This window comes from Corythoichthys intestinalis, chromosome 16, assembly GCF_030265065.1.
Source record: "Corythoichthys intestinalis isolate RoL2023-P3 chromosome 16, ASM3026506v1, whole genome shotgun sequence".
NCBI lineage: Eukaryota > Metazoa > Chordata > Actinopteri > Syngnathiformes > Syngnathidae > Corythoichthys > Corythoichthys intestinalis.
The window spans coordinates 1,315,251-1,327,570 of record NC_080410.1 but is presented as its reverse complement, the minus strand read 5'-3'; the positions used below and the strand labels follow the sequence as shown (position 1 = coordinate 1,327,570).

General features: G+C 43.9%; 2 long non-coding RNA genes across 4 annotated transcripts; both read left to right on the top strand.

Moving 5' to 3' along the window:
- The first annotated feature begins 2,743 nt into the window (after positions 1 to 2,743).
- LOC130904818 (uncharacterized) lies at positions 2,744 to 4,840 on the top strand. 3 transcript variants are annotated; one of them, XR_009060910.1, is made up of 6 exons: positions 2,744 to 2,831; positions 3,519 to 3,646; positions 3,797 to 3,934; positions 4,036 to 4,111; positions 4,390 to 4,623; positions 4,743 to 4,840. It is a non-coding gene; the product is annotated as an uncharacterized LOC130904818 (long non-coding RNA). The 3 variants fall into 3 exon arrangements; XR_009060911.1 differs by having other exon boundaries at positions 4,781 to 4,795; XR_009060912.1 differs by lacking the exon at positions 2,744 to 2,831 and adding an exon at positions 2,867 to 2,887.
- Positions 4,841 to 4,915: 75 nt separating this feature from the next.
- LOC130904820 (uncharacterized) lies at positions 4,916 to 7,595 on the top strand. The gene is made up of 5 exons (XR_009060913.1): positions 4,916 to 5,442; positions 5,555 to 5,625; positions 5,801 to 5,869; positions 5,970 to 6,081; positions 6,179 to 7,595. It is a non-coding gene; the product is annotated as an uncharacterized LOC130904820 (long non-coding RNA).
- The last annotated feature ends 4,725 nt before the right edge of the window (positions 7,596 to 12,320 follow it).

Sequence of the window (12,320 nt, the reverse complement as noted above, 5' to 3'; positions counted from 1 at the left end):
ATTCTTGACCAATAGATTGGCGGTTTCGAGAGCAGAGGGTAGTTTGGGAATGGGAACATAGTGAACAGACTTGGAAAAGCGATCGATAATGGTAAGAATAACTGTATTACCTTCAGAGGGAGGCAGACCAGTTACAAAATCAATTGCGATGTGGGACCATGGCCGACTGGGAACAGGGAGAGGGCATAACAGACCAGAGGGTGGCTGATGGGAGGCCTTCCCTCGAGCACAGATCGCGCAGGCTTTGACAAAGTCACGGGCATCTTTGGCCATGCCAGGCCACCAGAATGATCGGCGGAGGAAACCGAGGGTCCTATGAATACCAGGGTGGCAGGTCAGTTTGGACGAGTGGCTCCATTCCAGGACTTGAGAGCGTGCAACGGATGGGACAAATAGGCGATTCGGGGGGCCGTTTCCCGGGTCTGGATCAGTTTTTTGAGCTTCCCTGACCATTGACGTAATCTCCCATCTGGCCGCACCGACCACACAGGCCGAGGGAAGAATGGGCCCCGGGTCTTCTTTGTCCAGATCGGGAGAATGTAACCGTGATAGCGCATCAGCTTTGCCATTGCGTGAACCTGGGCGGTATGATAGTGTAAAATTGAAACGTGCAAGAAACAGTGACCAGCGGGCTTGTCGGGGGTTAAGACGCTGTGCGGATCGGATGTAGGAGAGGTTCTTGTGATCTGTCCAAATCAAGAATGGGGTTTTAGCACCTTCGAGCCAGTGACGCCATTCCTGCAGGGCCAAAACAACCGCCAGCAATTCGCGGTTGCCCACATCATAATTTCTCTCGGCAGGGCTCAACCGCCGGGAAAAAAAGGCACATGGATGCAATTTTTGGGTAGTGGGATCCCGCTGGGACAAAATAGCCCCTACTCCAGTGTCTGATGCATCCACTTCCACCACAAATTGGCGTGAGGTGTCAGGGTGTTTGAGGATAGGGGCAGAGGTGAAGAGGGACTTCAAATGTGCGAATGCCTTACCGGCGGCTTCAGACCAGGCGAAGGGGTGTTTGGTGGAAGTGAGTTGGGTCAGAGGGAGTGCCACCTTGCTGTAGTCCCTAATGAAGCGGCGATAGAAATTGGCAAAGCCAAGAATCTCTGTAGTTCTTTACGGGTGCTGGGAGTAGGCCAGTCCACGACTGCCGTTATCTTTATCGGGTCTGGTTTGAGTTGGCCCTGGGCGATGATGTAGCCCAAAAAGCTCACTGATGACACATGGAACTCGCACTTAACTGGTTTAACAAAAAGCCGGTTCTCCAAAAGTCGCTGCAGGACCATTCTGACGTGGTGGCGATGCTCCTCTAGGGAACGGGAAAACACAAGTATATCATCAAGGAATATAAACACGAAGCGATTCAGAACGTCTCTGAACAGGTCGTTCATGAGTCTTTGAAAGACCGCAGGGGCATTTGTCAGACCAAAGGGCATTACTAAATATTCAAAATGACCAAGGGGTGTGTTGAATGCTGTCTTCCACTCGTCCCCCTCCCGGATTCGGACAAGATGATATGCAGTACGGAGATCCAGCTTGGTGAACAACCTGGCGTGACTGAAGGGCTCAAAAGAAGGGTCAATCAGAGGCAAAGGGTACCTATCTTTTATTGTTATCTGGTTTAGGTTGTGATAATCCATACAGGGCCGCAGGCCACCATCCTTCTTGCCCACGAAGAAGAAGCCTGCGCCAACAGGAGAGGAGGAGGGACGGACGATTCCAGAAGCCAAGGAGTCCCTGATGTAGTCCTCCATAGCTGCTCTTTCAGGACCGGATATGTTATAGAGCCTGCTCGCTGGAAGCGGAGCCCCTGGCAGGAGTTCAATTGCACAGTCATAAGGGCGATGGGGAGGCAGACTATGGGCGAGGTCCTTACTGAAAACTGTCGCCAAGTCATGGTATTCGGGGGGAACATTGGTCAGGTCAGGAGGTACTGGCGGACAGGTTGGCTTTCTTACCGGCCCACCAAGTGGGTGCGCCGAGCCAAGACATTCTAAGTGGCAGCGATTGCTCCATCCCACGATCTTTCCCTCCGTCCAGTCGATGTTTGGGTTGTGGTGTTTAAGCCAGGGGAGACCAAGGATGACATGCGCTACTGGTGAGGAGATAATAAACAGTTGTATTAGTTCATGATGATTTCCCGAAACCTTGAGCATGAGAGGGATGGTGCGATGGGTTACCGAAAACAGCTTTCTACCGTCCACGGCTTCCACCACCTTAGGGGATCTGAGGGTTTCAAGAGGGATCTTGGCTTCGGCCGCAAAGCCTTCGTCCATGAAACTGTCGTCAGCACCGGAATCAATGAGAACCTGAAGTGCCATAGCGTCTGAACCTTGGGAGATGCTAGCAGGGAGTACGAGACGTATGGGGTCAGATTAGTCTCATAAGTACTCGTACACACATTGTGGGATTCATAAACACATCGCATGCGAAACGTACACACATAGCACGCGAACCACACACACATTGTGGGATTCGTAAACACATAGCACGCGAAACACACACACATCGTGGGATTCGTAAACACATAGCACGCGAAACACAAACACATTCACCAAATGTGTGTGTGAATTGTTTTACGCGCATTTGTAACGTGCTTCCAATTACAAATTCCCACTTACGAATGTGTGGATCGTTTTGATACCCGTCATGCGCAACTGAGAAGAACACATGCATTTTTTTAACTGGAGCCCGTCTTCAGCCAATCAGACGTCTTCTTCTTAAACAGCCAATCACAAGGGCTGGGCTGTTTCGTTACGTCACTGCTGTGCGCCTTCAAGTCCGGCTGGAGATTCCTTTTAGACTACGACGCAGTTCATGCGGTTGTCGTGCAGGTGAGTAAATTTCTAAAGTATTTTCTTTTTATAGTGCCTTTTGACCACTAACCTATGTAAGCAATTACATATACACGAAATACTTAATTGGAATATTGTTGATATTGCAAGACAAAAGCGTAACGAAGTTAACGTCTCATGATAAGGAGTAAACACGTCCTTCCTTGCTTCTATTGTTGTCGTTGGAAGGGAGTAATATTTCTAAAGTATATTCATTGTATAGTGCGTTTTGTCCGCTAACCTCTGTAAGCAAATACATATACATGAAAGACTGAATTGGAATATTGATGATATTGCAAGACAAAAGCGTAATGAAGTTAACGTCTAAGCAGTAAACATGTTGGTCGCCAAGGTTTTAATGGCGATTCGGTTATTGTTCAAGAGAGATTTTTTTTACATTATAGCCGGTTAACAGCGTACGGAAGTTAGCATTGTATGATATAAACATTAAACATTTGGGTCACCTGGGTTTTAATGGAGTTTCGTGCTTGAAATCATACAGAAATTAACCATATCTACAAATGGCTATTGACCCAGTTAAGCCATTATATTTTGAGAAAGCTAAGTCCTATATATATTAAAAATTTTCAAAAAAGCTTAACTGCTAATCATTGTTTTCGGGAGTGTATGTATAAAGTATTTGGAGGTCATTTTTCAAATTTGTCTTTCTGTGCATGTGCTTTACAGTTGGTGTACAACATGGAGAAGAGGTTCCAGGAGATTTTCAATTTTATGTCTAGGGGTGAATTCCCTAATTTATAGTGAATCTCAGAAATGTGCTTTAAGAAGATATATGCAGAAGCTCAAACTGAAGGGTGAGTAGGCAAAGTATTTGTGATGCTGCTGTTATTTATAATATGTGTGTGTGTGTGTGTGTGTGTGTGTGTGTGTGTGTGTGTGTGTGTGTGTGTGTATACAGCTATATAATTGTTATTTGTGTATATTTGTGTTTATATGTGATCCAGTCCCAAACAGAAGCACGATCACTGTTTAATGAAGTACACTCGGCTTCAATTGGTGCACACACAGGCACTGTTAAAACCAGATCCTCAATGTACTCCAGAAATTATTGGGATGGCATGACGGTGGACATTGACTGATGGGTATGTGATGGTTTATTTCTGCATTTTGTCACTAACTAATTTTGGTGAGCTATTTCAGATCTTATTAACCTGACCCGTTTCTCATGACGATTTGTTTTAAGGTCTCTGAATGCGACGGATGTCAGAGGACTGGTAACTCTTTGGCTGTGTGTGACACAGCCATTACAAAGCATTAAGGTATATTTTTATAGTGACCGTGTGTAATCAAATAAAGAAATGTATTTCTGGTTTTTATTACATGCGTGAAAAATTGGAAACAGCTTTGTCTAATGTCACGCATGTATTTAATATTTGGACATGCGTGAAAATTAGGTTTTTATGTGTTCCCTTCATATCAAGGTGGGAGCCATCTACCCAGATTAAGTTAAAAACTTCAAAGATAAAACATGGTGCTCTTCAGATTTTGTAGGAATAGCTGTAAGAGATATGTTCAATATTGGATTTGCCTTTCACAGGTGTCTGCTGTTTGGGAGTTGGTTGGGATAGACCTGACTGGGCCTCTCCCAAAAACCAAGGATGGCTTTCAGTACATTCTTACTGCCACCGATTATTTTTCCAAGTGGGTTGAGGCCTTTCCTTTAAAAACCAAAACAGCATCAGAAGTGGCATAACGGATCTGCTCAATTGTTTATGGACACAGATGCCCCCAAAGAATCCTGTCCAACCAAGGAAGAGAATTTGTCAATTAGGTATCTGAATGCATTAAATTATTTTCACAGTGGGATTTTGGCATTGTTGTTTTCCCCCTTTTTTATTTATTATTATTTTTTTTTTAATTGGATTTATTTACAATGTATCAATTTTTCAGCTCAACGATAACCTTTGTGCCCTCCTGTGCATTGAAAGGAGTGTTACAGCTGCATATCATCCTAAGACGAATGGGCTGGATGAGAGGACAAATAGCAACATAAAACGGCAAGTTTTTGTTGTTGTTGGTGTTCTAAAATGTATATCTAATTGTACCCCTTCTACTTCGTACAGCTCTTACAAAATTGGTGAACGACCGACAGGATTTGTTTGGTGGTTTGGCCTATTCAGTAGATAATTTTGACCGGATGGTCATCTGGTCAAGTGCCGTAAATAATAACTTTTTTTGATTTAACAATGTTGTGTTTTCAGTTAAATTACTGTGGGCTGCAGAGGACCAAGGCAAGGTGGAGGCTGTCGTTGGACCGTATAAATTATATGACATGTCTTTTCATAAGCTAAAAGGCAACGGCTGGCTGTCTGATGAAGTCAGTGGGAGCAATAAGTGTTTAGCAAATAACAAAGATTCTTGCCTTTTGCCAATTTTTTTATTTTGCTATGCAAGTATTTGATGCATACATGCATATCCTCATTGAAAGGCAGCAGCCAAGTGCTGGATATAGTTTTTCTCAATGCATTTATTTTTTGCCGGAGTATAGTTGTAATGTTGTTACCCCTTTTTTTAACAGGAGCCCATTCACCAACTCTCTGCTGTGGTAGCTGGGAGTCTGCTTTTGGGAAAATTTCAGCCTGTTAGAAAGGTAATCTATTTCATGCCAATATTTAGCTATATTATTTTAACGCCAGTAACCCAAAATAACAATAATTTGTAGTTTTTATTATTTATACTATTTATATTAGTATGTTCTTCAGAGGAAATTCCCTGTTGAAAAAAAAGTGTATTTGTCCTGTCCTGTCCTGTATGCGCTCATTGGATTTTAGTGGTTAGTGGGTTTCTTATATTTTCTTAAGACCTACCAATTCTGGAATGTATTATATATAGCTATTAATTTAGCTGATGCCATACAGAAAATCATTAGTAAGTTAACTACATAAATCTGTCATTGTGCAGAATTACACAAAGGAACTAACCTTTTATACATTGTCCACATTTCTAAGAGAACACTGGTGATCAACGATCCCTTGAGTAACGAGGACAAATATGAGCAAAATTTTGTGGAATTGGAGGTAACCGCTTCAGAAAGTTTAAATTCCTAGTATTATGTTAATATGGAAGTTAAAAGTTCAATGTTCATGTTCATTGTTTTGCTTATAAAACAATAATTAGGAACTTCTTGAGGTTGGCGGGCCGTGAGTTCCAAATAGAAACTTGGACTACCAAAACTGTGGCCCATAACAAGCAGCAGAACAACAGTAGCTGTGGGGTTTTCACATTAAAGGTAATGATTTTAAGATTTCGGAGTCTCTGCAATAAAACTTTGCTGCTGTTGTTGTTTAGCACTGATATGTAACAGAATGCCTGAAATGCCATTTCAGTTTGCGGAAGAGTATATGGCCAATGGAGAGCTCAGGCACAACCAGACCCACCTTCCCGAAGTTCTGAAGGCTCGAGGAGATCTAGCCTGTGCCCTCCTACAGGCTGGGAGTCTGAGATGTCTATTTAAATGAAAAAAAATGTCTCAAAACTTACTTGGTCTCCTCACCTCACATAATTGAACTCCTGATTGCTCTCAATGTCACTATTTACTTTCAAAGGCATCCAAAGAACAGATCTGAGGATTTGCTGCTGCGCTTTATCCTCTCTTGCCATCATTGATCACTTATTAGGTTTGTCGCGATAAAAAAAGTGTTTAAAAAGGTAGTAAAATTCATGTGGCAGGTCTTAACCCCTTAATGCCTGCAATATGAAGCAATTGTCAGAGAATCACAAAATGTGAAAAATAAGGTCTTAAACCTTTTTTTTCCAAATTTGTAAAGAAAAATGTGTAATAAGCGCTCTAATATCTATTTTCCTTGTTAAATCCTGTTTTTCTCATGGGACATGCAGATGCATGAGTTGACTTGCATCCATTTTTTTGTTTTTGTTTTTGAGGAAAGAGTTCTAAATCCTAAGTGTATCAAATGTGATTCATTTGGCAAGAAAGGGTTAAGCTCTGTTGCTCCAAGTCTTTCAAAAAATATATTTTTTTATATCCGTAATAGACTACCATCCTTTAAATACTGTCACTGTAGGTAGCATTTTTAACAGGCTTATAATGTCTATTTTTTTCCTTTTAAAATGGTCTTAAATTGGTTTAAGCATAGACATCACAATCATACATTAAGAAGTCTGGTTTAAGTCTGAATTTTCCCAAGTATGACTTTCAAATAGGCTTGAAATGGAGAAAGTAGTCTTAAAAAGACTTATTTATGCCACATATAGTACAGTATTAGACATCTAATCTTGCTCTCATCATCCCTCTGCTGAGCGGTTCAATGAGTTTTTCACCAGTTGACATCCAATCCATTTGAAGTGCATGGGAGGTCCTCCCACTCAAAATGGATGGGACGTCTTCAGCTGTCAATGACAGAGAAAGGCAAAACCGTTAAACGTATGCTACACGTACGCTACATTTGTTCGACGGGACACCTTGCATCGATAAAAATCAATCGATCAAAAACGGGGATCCTACTTTTACAAAAGCTCCCCATTTGTCACTTGTCACTCAGTACACCGGACTTGCAGGCGCACAGCAGTGACGTGATGAAACAGCCCAGCCCTTGTGATTGGCTGTTTAAGAAGAAGACGTCTGATTGGCTGAAGACGGGCTCCAGTTAAAAAAAATGCATGTGTTCTTCTCAGTTGCGCATGACGAGTATCAAAACGATCAACACATTCGTAAGTGGGAATTTGTAATTGGAAGCACGTTACAAATGCGCGTAAAACAATTCACACACACATTTGGTGAATGTGTGTGTGTTTCGCGTGCTATGTGTTTACGAATCCCACGATGTGTGTGTGTTTCGCGTGCTATGTGTTTACGAATCCCACAATGTATGTACGAGTACTTATGAGACTAATCTGACCCCATAGAGACGTGACAGAGAGCGAGGATCCGAGGAAGTTTGGCTCACCAGTGTGCCCTCTTTACCTGGTGAGCCCTGTCTTTTGGCCGTATTGGGCAGGAGTTTGCAAAGTGTCCGGTTTGTCCACAGTAAAAGCAAAGGCTTTCTTGGCGGCGCCTGCGACGCTCATCAGGGGATAACTGTGTTCGCCCAAGTTGCATGGGCTCCTCCAATGGAACAGGGGGTGTCAGTGTTGGAGCTGCAATAGGGGATGGGTTGGCTGTATCGGCGGAGGGTGACATGAATGGCGGGAACGGACGTGTTTTGGTTGCTTTCTCCCGCCTACGTTCCCTAAGGCGATTATCGATCTTTATGGCTAGGGTAATTAGGTCTTCCAGGGTGGAAGGTTCATCCCGTGTTGCTAATTCATCCTTGATATCGTCTGCCAAATTGCGTGAAAAAATTGAGACTAAGGCTAGCTCATCCCAACCACTTTCTGCAGCCAAAATACGAAACGCTATTGAAAAGTCTGCCACTGACTTAGAACCCTGCTGGAGAGAGAAGAGGCGGTTTCTGGCCTCCCTCCCACGAACAGGGTGATCAAATACACTACGAAGTTCACCGGAAAATGCCTCAAAAGTATTCAACACAGGTGAGTTTCTCTCCCAAAGCGCCGTTGCCCACTGACCAGCCTTTCCCCTTAATAGGTTAATACAAAAAGCAACCCTGGCGGCATCAGAGGTGTAACTAGAAGGTTGCATATTAAACACCAGATTGCAATTTAGCAAAAAACGACTGCAAGAGCCCAACTCCCCGGAATAACATTCAGGTGTCGGAACGAACACGTCCGACCGAGGGGGGGGTGGTGGGCCACCAGCAGTACTACTCACAGATATGGTAGGTCCGGCCCTGGGAGTGGGGGATTGCGAAAGCTGCGACTTGACCTGCTGCAAGTCCATTGAAATTGTCCGGAGCGTTTCTCCAAGGCTGCATAGCATCTGCTCATGCTTACCCAGCATGGCCCCCTGGTGTCCGAGGGCCTCTTGGAAGGAGTCGGCGGTCGCTTGGTCCATTTCCGTTTGGCCAGATGATTATGTTAGGGCAAGGCAGGCAAAGTTGACTTGGACCAAAGTGCGAGCCGGAAACAGATGAAGCGTGAAGTGGTATTTATTGTACAAGGACAAAGTGTTGAGCATCTGGTGGGTTGAATGATCAATGGCTGTTGTTCAGGCTGTGGCTGTGGTTCAGGCTGTGGCTGTGGTTCAGGCTGTGGCTGTGGTGGCTTGATGGGTGGTTGTCCTGGTGGCAAAGAACAAGTTTTAGTCAAGAGATCTACGAACGATTGTCAAACACTACAGGCGTAGTTGGCCGATGTACCACTGGTGATTGGCAGAATCATCTGGCACCTGCTTGCTGCCCGGGCCGCTCCTTAAAAGCAGTGTTGATTGCGATGAGCTGCAGGTGCACTCCCAGGTCTGCCACACCCAGCCTGCAAAGGTTGAACTCATGCCACATATAACAGAAAGTGTAACAACAATAAAAGCCAGTAGAGGGGAGTGTGGGCTAGGACCACCACAGATTGAAACAAATTTTTCCATTGAAGTAATGTTGTTTTGCGTTTGGGCCACATTTTGGCTAGGACATTTGTGTCTTTATTATTCAATCAAATAAGTTGCTTCAAACAAAAAAATATATATAAAAAGAAAAACTTTGCACACGTGTCAATCACCGTTTACCAAAGCCTGAGAGGGTTTGAGTAGACTCACTATGAAGCATTTAATAAAGCCAAGCATTTTCTTACTACTTTATTCTTGTTTAAAAATAATTCGGTGGGGCAGTAACATGTTTAAAACTTATCATAATTCTTACATTTTGAAGTGCTTGAAAACCATTTATAAGTGATACTTTGGTGAAAAAACATGTCATATATATGTATCTTTTTTCCAATGTAAAATCTGAATAAATGCATTGAACACGCACCAAAAAATGGTGGAGGGGGGGGGCTACTTCGCGGTTTTCACTTATTGCGGCGGGTTCTGGTCCCCATTAACCGCGAAAAACGAGGGATCCCTGTATTTATGAAAAGCTTTAAGAAGCAGGACTCATTCCCACCACTCGTCGGGCCGGTGTTGTGCCGACACCGGCCGTCAGCTCAAATCCAAGCCGAAAATAACACGTCTCCGGCGGACGACAGGAGCGATGTGAGACGCCACCTCCATCCGAGAGCATGCCGCTTAATTTGACTCAACAGTGTTTCTTCGTTTATATTACCGCTAAATGCACAAGCTTGACGCCAATTTAACGGGAGCTATTTTTTTTCATGGGAAATTTGGCTAGCTCTGGCAGAGTTCAACGCAAGCTGCAACGAATGGCAGTAACTTTTTTATATCGCAAAATGTGAAAACGATTGAAACCATTACTCACCAAATTCAATCTGCTGGCAAATACAGGCAAGTGTGCATGCTGCGTTCTGGTCTGCCCCGGTGTGGATAAGGCCTGCTTTTTGTTTTCGCAGCTATGCAATGCCACCCAAAGGCTCTCCGAGCACTCCATGTACAGTAAGGAGTGCGCGCGTTTGGAATAATGGAACGCACCTTGGGCCGATGATTGGTTCTTGTCAGCGAAGCATCGAGAAGGATTTGCTGACTGTCCAAGTGTGACATTTTTTAAAGAACCGATTTCTTAAGTGCTCAGTTTACGTACTAAGTTAATCACATGATGATAATAATAATGTAACGTTGATAATAGTCAACCGTTTTATCAGATTGAAATTCTTTATTTGTGGAAACTTATTGAACAACACGACTGCTATCTGCCGCAGCCAACGCACATATCTCCCCCGCCAGAACAAATGTAAACACGGAAGGCACGTCCCTCGCTCTCCCGCACCTCCCTCACCCCTCTACGTCATGCGGTGCATTCAGGAACACATGCTAACACCCTCGCCACATTATAACTCGATTCGTTACAATAATAATAATTAAATAAAACCTCCCGACCCCCCCTCCTCCTCCCAAAAAGAATTTCTCCTCGGATCTATGCAATCCACGTAGGTCGCCATTTTTGACTTCAAAACAGCGAATTTCGCCGAAAGGTGAGAGATTTTCATGCCTGCTCGAATGATCGGAGGCTGTGAGGCAGAAGCAGCAAAGATCAGTCGTGCTCGCACAACGCCGCTCACGACCCACTCACTCATCAGGGTTAGGGTAGACCGTCCCTGTGGTGTCGGTATGGAAATAAGAAGCACCGATTGAACTCAAATGGAACGTTTTACTGTGTAGTTAGTATCTATCAAACAATGCAGCAGTAGCAGCTTGTAGACAGCATGCATAGCACTCACAACATAGCATAGCAACGTAGCAGACTATATTGCATAGCATTGCAGACTCTTCCTCGCGTCTCTTACCTCAACTGAGGCAACATTGTCACCTAGTGTTACTTTCAGGGAACACAACATCTCCTCTCTCTCCAAGGATAATACTCCATACTCAGTATATAACATAGCTTCACAGAGGCATATAAACATAGTAAACAGTGTGCATAATTGAAAAAAAGAATGACTCTTACTTAACTTTCACAAATGCCCAGCAAGTATCAAGCATTAATGGATGAACATTTTAACTGTAATAATTTCAACCTATTTTGGTCAATCTATGGCATGATGTAGTCCTTGTGCCAAAGGGTTTTGATTTTAACACGTGGCATTTTGTGCGAAGGTGAATGACTGGCATTTGTGTGTAGCAGTCGAGATGTGTCAGTGTCTTGTCCAGCCACAGAAGACGTGTGGGCAAGATGATTGGCATTCCAAGTCTTCCCATCACTCAGTAAGAAGGTGTTTGGACCTTTCTTCTCGCTCACTGTAACCGGGGAAGTGAATCTGGGGTGTGCTTTCGGAACGTGATGAGGCTTTCTTACCCTCACTCTTTCTCCTAGACGGAAAGAAGGTACACGTGCACCACGTTTAGCATCTGTGTACTGCTTAATTTTATTCTGATGTCGATGCACTGCTTGACGAGCAGAAACATCCAGTGAAGAAGCAGCCGACGGCAAAGGAAGAATATCCAGTTTGGTGCGCATCTTTCTGCCATAGAGGAGCTCGTATGGTGAGGTAGAAGTTGCAGCATGAGGTGTCGCTCGATTCATCACAATCTCTCTCCATGATTGAGACTGATGAATTGCAGTTTGAATGCAGCTTCTCAAGGCTTGGTGAAACCTCTCGACAGCTCCATTTGCAGCTGGATGGTAAACTGATGTCCTGCTATGAGAGATACCTCTATCGTGCAGGAACGTGGCAAGAGCTGCAGATGTAAACTAAGGACCATTGTCCGTAACAATGTTTTCTGGGTTACCATGACGACAGAAGATAGATGTCAAGAAGCTACAGACATCATCCGTAGTAGCAGAATGTGAAAATGCAAGTTCAGGCCACTTTGAATAATAGTCTGTCAGGGTGATAGCAAACCTGCAGGCGGGGATGGCAGTATCAAAGGGACCAACAATATCCAGGCCAGGTTTCTTCCAAGGTCCATCTGGCAGTGGAACAGGTTGGAAAGGGCCAGGGTGAGTAGAGGCCGTTTTATCATTAGCCTGGCAGGGGACACATGAGGCAATGCAAGGTTGTACTTGTGAGCCC